Source organism: Eriocheir sinensis, unplaced genomic scaffold, assembly GCF_024679095.1.
Source record: "Eriocheir sinensis breed Jianghai 21 unplaced genomic scaffold, ASM2467909v1 Scaffold286, whole genome shotgun sequence".
NCBI classification, from domain to species: Eukaryota; Metazoa; Arthropoda; class Malacostraca; order Decapoda; family Varunidae; genus Eriocheir; species Eriocheir sinensis.
This window is the reverse complement of record NW_026111594.1, coordinates 135001-144461: the sequence shown is the minus strand read 5'-3', so window position 1 is coordinate 144461 and position 9461 is coordinate 135001. Positions and strand designations below refer to the sequence as shown.

At 47.5% G+C, this 9461-nt stretch overlaps 1 long non-coding RNA gene across 2 annotated transcripts; it reads right to left on the bottom strand.

The window, feature by feature from the left end:
- Positions 1 to 4293: 4293 nt before the first annotated feature.
- On the bottom strand, positions 4294 to 7021 carry LOC126991462 (uncharacterized). 2 transcript variants are annotated; one of them, XR_007745525.1, is made up of 4 exons: positions 6453 to 7021; positions 5683 to 5787; positions 5021 to 5108; positions 4294 to 4810 (listed from the first exon to the last, which is right to left on the bottom strand). It is a non-coding gene; the product is annotated as an uncharacterized LOC126991462 (long non-coding RNA). The 2 variants fall into 2 exon arrangements; XR_007745526.1 differs by lacking the exons at positions 4294 to 4810; positions 5021 to 5108 and adding an exon at positions 5207 to 5577.
- Positions 7022 to 9461: the final 2440 nt, after the last annotated feature.

The following is a 9461-nucleotide window of genomic DNA, read 5'->3' as shown; positions in this document are numbered from 1 at the left end:
TGTGTGAAGGCTTGTGTGCGTGTTTTGGAGGGCGTGTGTGCGTGTGTGCAAAACTCTAGAATGACACCCGCACTGCCTTACACAACGGCCCGTTCCCTCACACTCACAGTCTTGTTTCCATGTGTACAGTATGATATATAGTGTCCCTGTCTTTCCTTACAACATGGTGGACAGCACACAGTTATTGCCTACACTACTAAACATTTCATCGTCACTTATTTTGTTCGGCAGGCTCAAACTCCATCCTGGAGCTCCAGAAGAGGCCCTCTGGACTGGGGCCCAAGCAGCGGTGGACTCTCAACAACAACAACAACAACAACTCCGTCAAGTAACCCAGTAAGTAAAGTCTTGGTTCAGTCTGCTTGTGTCTGGATGCCTCCTGTTACCTTCACCAAAATGGCATATATTTGAATTTACAGATAAAAAAATACAAATTAATTTGATGTTTCATACTTGCATGGTGTTAGTGTGATTATTAGTAAGTTTATGTGAGCAAGGCGGGGCTTCGTGGTGCAGTGGTTAGCACACTCGGCTCACAACCGAGAGAGCCCGGGCTCGATTCCCGGCAGAGTGGAAAAATTTGGGCGGCTCTTCCGATACCCTACACTCCTGTCCACCCAGCAGTGTACCAGGTATTAATCAGATGTTGTGTCCCGTCTCCTGGGGTCTGTTCCCTTCTATAATTCCTTCCCTTTCTGTCTCTCCGGCATATGACCACAGATGTTGTGTCCCGTCTCCTGGAGTCTATTCCCTTCTCCTATAATTCCTTCCCCTTCTGTCTCTCTCCGGTATATGACCACAGATGTTGTGTCCCGTCTCCTGGAGTCTATTCCCTTCTCCTATAATTCCTTCCCCTTCTGTCTCTCTCCGGCATATGACCACAGATGTTGTGTCCCGTCTCCTGGGGTCTGTTCCCTTCTCCTATAATTCCTTCCCCTTCTGTCTCTCTCCGGCATATGACCACAGATGTTGTGCCCAACTTTTTATGTGAGCAATGCAACAAGCTCTTCCACATTTGTGTGTGTCAAGGTTTACTGCCTCAGCTGATGAGGGAGGAGTTGGCATGAGGGCGACAGAGGAACTTGTTATAAGTGTGTCTCCTGAAGACCAGTGACATGTTTACACAAACGCAATAACTGAGAACAGTGACCTGCAAGGCGTGGCGTGGGTCCTGCCTGCTTGGGGTACTGTCCCCTCATACCCCTTTCGTGTACAGTTAACCCGGTAGCAGCGACGGGCCAAATTTGTGGCTTTACCGTGTAGCAGCGATGGGCCAAATTTATGCCATGATATAAACCCCCCAAAATAGATGATGCATAAACTGATCACAAATGCATTGATATATATTATGAAATGGTTTGTGAGAGTGATGATTTTTTCTCATTTTTCTCACTTAGAGGGACCATAAAGAAACATGATCCCCGCTGCTAATGGATTAAAACATTAGCCTCCTTGGCTGTTCCATTAGGGCGCCTCAACGCTCCGTGACGCATCGCTTGGGTCGAGGGGGTTAAGGAAGGAGCCTCGCTGCTTCCAGGGGTGTGTACATACACACAGTCTCCCCTGGGGGGGTCACAGTGTGGTGGAGAGCCATGTTTTTTCAGCGCTTTGGACTGGTGTAATATAGCTGTATAGATTTGGCTTCATAATGCAGATTTTTTGGTGTTTTGTGATTGTCTTTTGGGTGTTTTGTGGGCCTGAGGAATGTGTCGCCCCCTGACACAGCCCAGCGGGGATGCGCTTCACTTACATAAACATTTTTGTGTCATAAATTCTTTTTCTTTTTTCTGGAAGTGTTTCTTTACTGCACTGCATTCAGGGACCAAAAAAGTGTTACCTTGTCTAGAGGCAACACTGTCCCCAGAACATGACCCGTGGGACACTGGTGGACAAAAATGTTTTTTTCTGGGAGATTTTGGTGTTTTGAATAATGGCCCACCTGTTTGTTGACCCCTTCTCCACCCTTAGAAGGTGTGCCGTAAAAATGCTGGGTGCCGCCCTCTGACCTAACCTGACAAAACCACACGTCTTTACTCCAAAAAATCATCTGTTCTTCCGTACAAATGAGACATTATTATTATTATCTGAGTGAGCGAGGTCATTCTTTGTTATTTTATGCCAGAAGCTGTTGTGTGTTTAAAGATTTAGCTTGGGTGTTTTGGTGCCAATCTGTGCCATTACAGTCTGAAGGAGCTCAGTGGTTGTTGACACAGTTTTTTATGATGCAGAGACAAGAGGAAGAGCATGGACAAATTACAACAAAATGCACAGACAACAACAAGAAGAAGAAGAAGAAGAAGAAGAAGAAGAGTAAGAAGATGAGGAGGAGGAAGAGAATGGAAGAGAAGGAGCAGCACACACTATTGGTGAGTGTTGAGTTTATTTTGTCCTTGTTTCCTCCTCCTCCTGCTTGTTGTTGTTGTTGTTGTCTTTTTTCTTGTGTGTGTTGTGTCCCTCCTGGTGACAGTTCCTTCTGTGTGTCCAGCAGCTGTCCCCTGCTGATGGCTTACACTTTCTTCCACCGAGGACTACCCCAGCAGCTTACCTAAGGACATGGAAACAAAAAAATACATAACAAATACTTCATTACACACACACACACACACACACACACACACACACACACTATGAATATGAGTATATGTTTGAGTCTGTGAGTGTGTGTGTGTGTGTGTGTGTGTGTTTACCTAGTTGTAATTTTACAGGCCTGGGCTTACGCTGGTGTGGTCCCGTCTCCGTATCTATAATCATTCAACTTTCCGCTGCACACTCTTCGCCGATACTATTTCTTCACTTAGTCTTTTCCAAAGCTCTATATTTCTTTGTGGGAAGCTATATTTCTTCATGTCTCTTGAGCATCTTCCCTTCCTCAACTTTTTACTATGTGCTCTAGTATTCCTGCTGGAAGGTTCTCCTCTTAGTAGCAATTTCTCGTTATCTACTTCTTCCATTTTACTCAATAGTCTATATATTTGTATTAGGTCTCCTCCTTGTTCTAGTGTTGCTAAGTCCATTTCCTTGAGTCTCTTTTCATATGTCAGTCCCTCCAGTTCTGGAACCTTTTTTTTTTTTGTGTGTGTGTGTGTGTGTTTATGAGATTACTTTGTTCCTGAATTTAGTTCCCAAAGCAAAAGATAAACCCAAACAAATTTCCCCATTTCAATTAATGTTGTTTCCATTAATGTGTCCCCAAAACTATCCCCCAGATGAGTGCCCTAATCCTTCACAATGGTGCCAGGGGTGCGCTCAAGCTGTTTCTTTACAAGATATTTGCCAAAAGCGCTGCCTGGCTCAAGGCCCCTCATAGTAAGCTTGCTGTATCAGTAGACTCTTAATGCAAACTCTTTTCAAAGGCAAAAAAAGGAGATTATTGGGTTTGTAATGAGTCTTTTTTTCACATTGACTGTACAGAGGCAGCCCGGGCTGAGGGGTCATAAAACTCCCCCTGGAAATGGCCAAGCTCCCCAAGGCTCAGTCATGGGAAGGCAACATAAGCATTCACCACACCATACTGTGAACCTGTTACAAATATGTGGCTCATAGTGTTGGTTCCTGCCAGTCATCCTATATGACCCGTGCCTAGCCCGTCTGTGTCTGTTTTTTCAGCCATAAACTCAATATAATCATCATGTATTATATATAAAAACATGCATAATTAAATGGTGCACATAAAAAAACATAGATTATTTGATAATTTTGAGATGTAAGCATAATTTGCCAAGGCTTTCCTAGGAGCTGTGGGCATTTCCAGGGGTAGTTTTGTGACCCTTCCTCTGTACCGTGAACCTAAGGAAACACACATTTGGCAAGGCTTTCCTAGGAGTTGTGGGCATTTCCAGGGGTAGTTTTGTGACCCTTCCTCTGTACCGTGAACCTAAGGAAACACACATTTGACAAGGCTTTCCTAGGAGCTGTGGGCATTTCCAGGGGTAGTTTTGTGACCCTTCTTCTGTACCGTGAACCTAAGGAAACACACATTTGCCAAGGCTTTCCTAGGAGTTGTGGGCATTTCCAGGGGTAGTTTTGTGACCCTTCCTCTGTACCGTGAACCTAAGGAAACACATTTGCCAAGGCTTTCCTAGGAGTTGTGGGCATTTCAGGGTAGTTTGTGACCCTTCCTCTTTACTGTGAACCTAAGGAAACACACATTTGGCAAGGCTTTCCTAGGAGTTGTGGGCATTTCAGGGGTAGTTTGTGACCCTTCCTCTGTACCGTGAACCTAAGGAAACACACATTTGTCAAGGCTTTCCTAGAGTTGTGGGCATCTCAGGGGTAGTTTTTGTGACCCTCTGTACCGTGAACCTAAGGAAACACACATTTGACAAGGCTTTCCTAGGAGTTGTGGGCATTTCCAGGGGTAGTTTTGTGGCCCTGGTGGTAGTGTGACCCTTCCTCTGTACTTTGAACCTAAGGAAACACACATTTGACAAGGCTTTCCTAGGAGTTGTGGGCATTTCCAGGGGTAGTTTTGTGACCCTGGTGGTAGTGTGACCCTTCTTCTGTATCGTGAACCTAAGGAAACACATATTTGGCAAGGCTTTCCTAGGAGTTGTGGGCATTTCCAGGGGTAGTTTTGTGGCCCTGGTGGTAGTGTGACCCTTCCTCTGTACCGTGAACCTAAGGAAACACATATTTGGCAAGGCTTTCCTAGGAGTTGTGGGCATTTCCAGGGGTAGTTTTGTGACCCTGGTGGTAGTGTGACCCTTCCTCTGTACCGTGAACCTAAGGAAACACATATTTGGCAAGGCTTTCCTAGGAGTTGTGGGCATTTCCAGGGGTAGTTTTGTGACCCTTCCTCTGTACCGTGAACCTAAGGAAACACACACTTGACAAGGCTTTCCTAGGAGTTGTGGGCATTTCCAGGGGTAGTTTTGTGACCCTGGTGGTAATGTGACCCTTCCTCTGTACCGTGAACCTAAGGAAACACATATTTGGCAAGGCTTTCCTAGGGGTTGTGGGCATTTCCAGGGGTAGTTTTGTGGCCCTGGTGGTAGTGTGACCCTTCCTCTGTACTTTGAACCTAAGGAAACACACATTTGGCAAGGCTTTCCTAGGAGTTGTGGGCATTTCCAGGGGTAGTTTTGTGACCCTTCCTCTGTACCGTGAACCTAAGGAAACACATATTTGGCAAGGCTTTCCTAGAGCTGTGGGCATTTAGGGGTAGTTTTGTGACCCTTCCTCTGTACCGTGAACCTAAGGAAACACATATTTGGCAAGGCTTTCCTAGGAGTTGTGGGCATTTCCAGGGGTAGTTTTGTGACCCTTCCTCTGTACCGTGAACCTAAGGAAACACATATTTGGCAAGGCTTTCCTAGGAGTTGTGGGCATTTCCAGGGGTAGTTTTGTGACCCTTCCTCTGTACTTTGAACCTAAGGAAACACATTTGGCAAGGCTTTCCTAGGAGTTGTGGGCATTTCCAGGGGTAGTTTTGTGACCCTGGTGGTAGTGTGACCCTTCCTCTGTACCGTGAACCTAAGGAAACACATATTTGGCAAGGCTTTCCTAGGAGTTGTGGGCATTTCCAGGGGTAGTTTTGTGGCCCTGGTGGTAGTGTGACCCTTCCTCTGTACCGTGAACCTAAGGAAACACACATTTGATAAGGCTTTCCTAGGAGTTGTGGGCATTTCCATTGGTAGTTTTGTGGCCCTGGTGGTAGTGTGACCCTTCCTCTGTACTTTGAACCTAAGGAAACACACATTTGGCAAGGCTTTCCTAGGAGTTGTGGGCATTTCCAGGGGTAGTTTTGTGGCCCTGGTGGTAGTGTGACCCTTCCTCTGTACTTTGAACCTAAGGAAACACACATTTGGCATGGCTTTCCTAGGAGTTGAGGGCATTTCCAGGGGTAGTTTTGTGACCCTTCCTCTGTACCGTGAACCTAAGGAAACACATATTTGGCAAGGCTTTCCTAGGAGTTGTGGGCATTTCCAGGGGTAGTTTTGTGACCCTTCCTCTGTACTTTGAACCTAAGGAAACACATATTTGGCAAGGCTTTCCTAGGAGTTGTGGGCATTTCCAGGGGTAGTTTTGTGACCCTTCCTCTGTACCGTGAACCTAAGGAAACACATATTTGGCAAGGCTTTCCTAGGAGTTGTGGGCATTTCCAGGGGTAGTTTTGTGACCCTTCCTCTGTACTTTGAACCTAAGGAAACACATTTGGCAAGGCTTTCCTAGGAGTTGTGGGCATTTCCAGGGGTAGTTTTGTGACCCTGGTGGTAGTGTGACCCTTCCTCTGTACCGTGAACCTAAGGAAACACATATTTGGCAAGGCTTTCCTAGGAGTTGTGGGCATTTCCAGGGGTAGTTTTGTGGCCCTGGTGGTAGTGTGACCCTTCCTCTGTACCGTGAACCTAAGGAAACACACATTTGATAAGGCTTTCCTAGGAGTTGTGGGCATTTCCAGGGGTAGTTTTGTGGCCCTGGTGGTAGTGTGACCCTTCCTCTGTACTTTGAACCTAAGGAAACACACATTTGGCAAGGCTTTCCTAGGAGTTGTGGGCATTTCCAGGGGTAGTTTTGTGGCCCTGGTAGTAGTGTGACCCTTCCTCTGTACTTTGAACCTAAGGAAACACACATTTGGCATGGCTTTCCTAGGAGTTGAGGGCCTCCAGCAGGCGTCCCGAGTCAGCATTTCAGTCATCTCGCCGCTGTCTCGACACTTTTCCCGTGAACATCTGGCGACACTACCGCCTCACACCACCCCACACTACCGCCTCACACCACCCCACACTACCGCCTCACACCACCCCACACTACCGCCTCACACCACCCCACACTACCGCCCCACACCACCCCACACTACCGCCCCACACCACCCCACACTACCGCCTCACACCACCCCACACTACCGCCCCACACCACCCCACACTACCGCCTCACACCACCCCTTCGCTCGACCATCCCGACATAATTCATAAATTCATATAATCCAATAATGCCTACATACATATCTACCACATTAATCTATCTTTTGCCGCGGAGCCGGAACAGCGGCTACACCATCCCTTCCCTTCCCTTCCCCTCCCTTCCCATCCATTCCCATCCCTTCCCTTCCCATCCCTTCCCATCCCTTCCTTTCCCTTCCCATCCTTTCCCTTCCCATCCCTTCCATTCCTTTCCCTTCCCATCCCTTCCATTCCTTTCCCTTCCCATCCCTTCCTTTCCTTTCCCTACCTTTCCTTCCCTTCCTTAGCCCTCTTCCCATCCCTTCCCATCCCATCCCTTCCTTCCTTCCCATCCCTTCCCATCCCTTCCCTTCCCTTCCTTCCATCCCTTCCTTTCCCTTCCCATCCCTTCCTTTCCCTTCTCATCCCTTCCTTTCCCTAACCTTTCCTTCCCTTCCTTAGCCCTCTCTTCCCATCCCATCCCTTCCCATCCCATCCCTTCCCTTCCCTTTCTATCCCTTCCCATCCCTTCACTTCCCTTCCCATCCCTTCCCTTCCCTTCCCTTCCCATCCCTTCCCTTCCCTTCCCATCCCTTCCCATCCCTTCCCTTCCTTTCTCTTCCCATCCCTTCCTTTCCCTTCCCATCCCTTCCTTTCCCTTCTCATCCCTTCCTTTCCCTAACCTTTCCTTCCCTTCCTTAGCCCTCTCTTCCCATCCCATCCCTTCCCTTCCCATCCCATCCCTTCCCTTCCCTTCCTATCCCTTCCCATCCCTTCTCTTCCCTTCCCTTCCCAGCCCATCCCTTCCCATCCCTTCCCTTCCTTTCCCTTCCCATCCCTTCCCTTCCTTTCTCCTCCCATCCCTTCCTTTCCCTTCCCATCCCTTCCCTTCCTTTCTCTTCCCATCCCTCCCATCCCTTCCTTCCCTTCCCATCCCTTCCTTCCCCTTCTCATCCCTTCCTTTCCCTAACCTTTCCTTCCCTTCCCTTAGCCCCTCTCTTCCCATCCCTTCCCTTCCTTCCCATCCCATCCCTTCCCTTCCGATCCCTTCCCATCCCTTCTCTTCCCTTCCCTTCCCAGCCCATCCCTTCCCATCCCTTCCCATCCCTTCCCATCCCTTCCTTTCCCCTCCCATCCCTTCCTTTCCCTTCCCATCCCATCCCTTCCCATCCCTTCTCTTCCCTTCCCTTCCCAGCCCATCCCTTCCTTTCCCATCCCATCCCTTCCTGTCCCTTCTCTCTCCTTTCCATCCCTTCCCTTCACATCCTTTTTTCTTTCCTTCCTTCCTTCCCCTCCCCTGCCCTTCCCATCCCTTCCCTTCCCTTCTCTTCCCTTCACTTTCTTTCCCTTCCTTAACCCTCTCTTCCACTCCTTTCCCATCCCTTCCTTTCCCATCCCTTCCCTTCCCTTCCCCTCCATTCCCATCCCCTCCCTTCCCTTCCCTTCACTTTCCTTCCCTTCCTTAACCCTCTCTTCCCCTCCCTTCCTATCCCTTCCCTTCCCTTCTCTCTCTCTCTCATTGATTTCCTTACATTTAGTAGGCTGCGTTTAGACCAAGCGAGTCTCGTTGCGTTAAGATATTTGATGCGATGATTCACTCTGTTTCATGGAGGCTTAATGTGTGGAAATGTTCCAGCGTAGCTATCAGTAAACAACACCGTCACAATGGATAAGACACGGCCCGAAGCATGACCTCTCACCCGGGTAACCACCAGGTTTTGACGGCACGAGAATGACAGGTTGATGTCAAGGCAGTGAATGGCATCATGTCCACTCCACCAACTATACCTCCACAGCACACACACCCTTGCCACCTTGTTTGCCGCAGGTATGGCCTGATTAGGGCTGGTGGCCTAGAGACAGATATTTCATTATTAAAGCAGAGGAGGGAAGGGAGGAAAGAAAGGGGAGTATACATAGGAATACATAGGAAGAACAGACACCTGTCGGACTATGGCGGGAGGAGGGAGTGAGAGCAGAAGGAAAAACAGGTCATCTCCCATAGCTCCATTCTTTCCCTTCCTTCCCATGGGCGGTGGAGTGGCACACTGATAGGCTACTTTGTCATTATGTCATAAGTATTCAAGCTATTTTTCTTTCTTTAGTAATACAGTCGTCCCTCAAATAGCACAGTTTCCAATAGTATTAGTACTTCTTTACATCACAAAAACCTAAAAAATAAACAATAATTGTACGTACAAGAGAATGATTGGATCAGACAACACTTCAAGGCCGTGTGTACTACAGCCGTAGTTCACAAAGTTCAACAAAACACTAAGAAGCTTCCAACGATAAGTTTTCATTTCCGATTACTCTGAACCATAATTTACAATTCCACATGCCTTACTGATTATAGAATCAAGGAGTAATTACCTAGAAGGAAGTAACTTACCTTCTTGTATAATGATTTTTGTTGGAATGCGGACAAATGTACAGAAAGCCCTTTAACGTCCATTTAAAAATACCAAGACTCGTCAAGTTATTGCTCTTTGCTGTCAATGAACAATGTTACATACAAAAAAACAAAAATAAAGGGAATATAAGCCCTCAGAAGAGCTTGCGTATATATATGTACTAAAC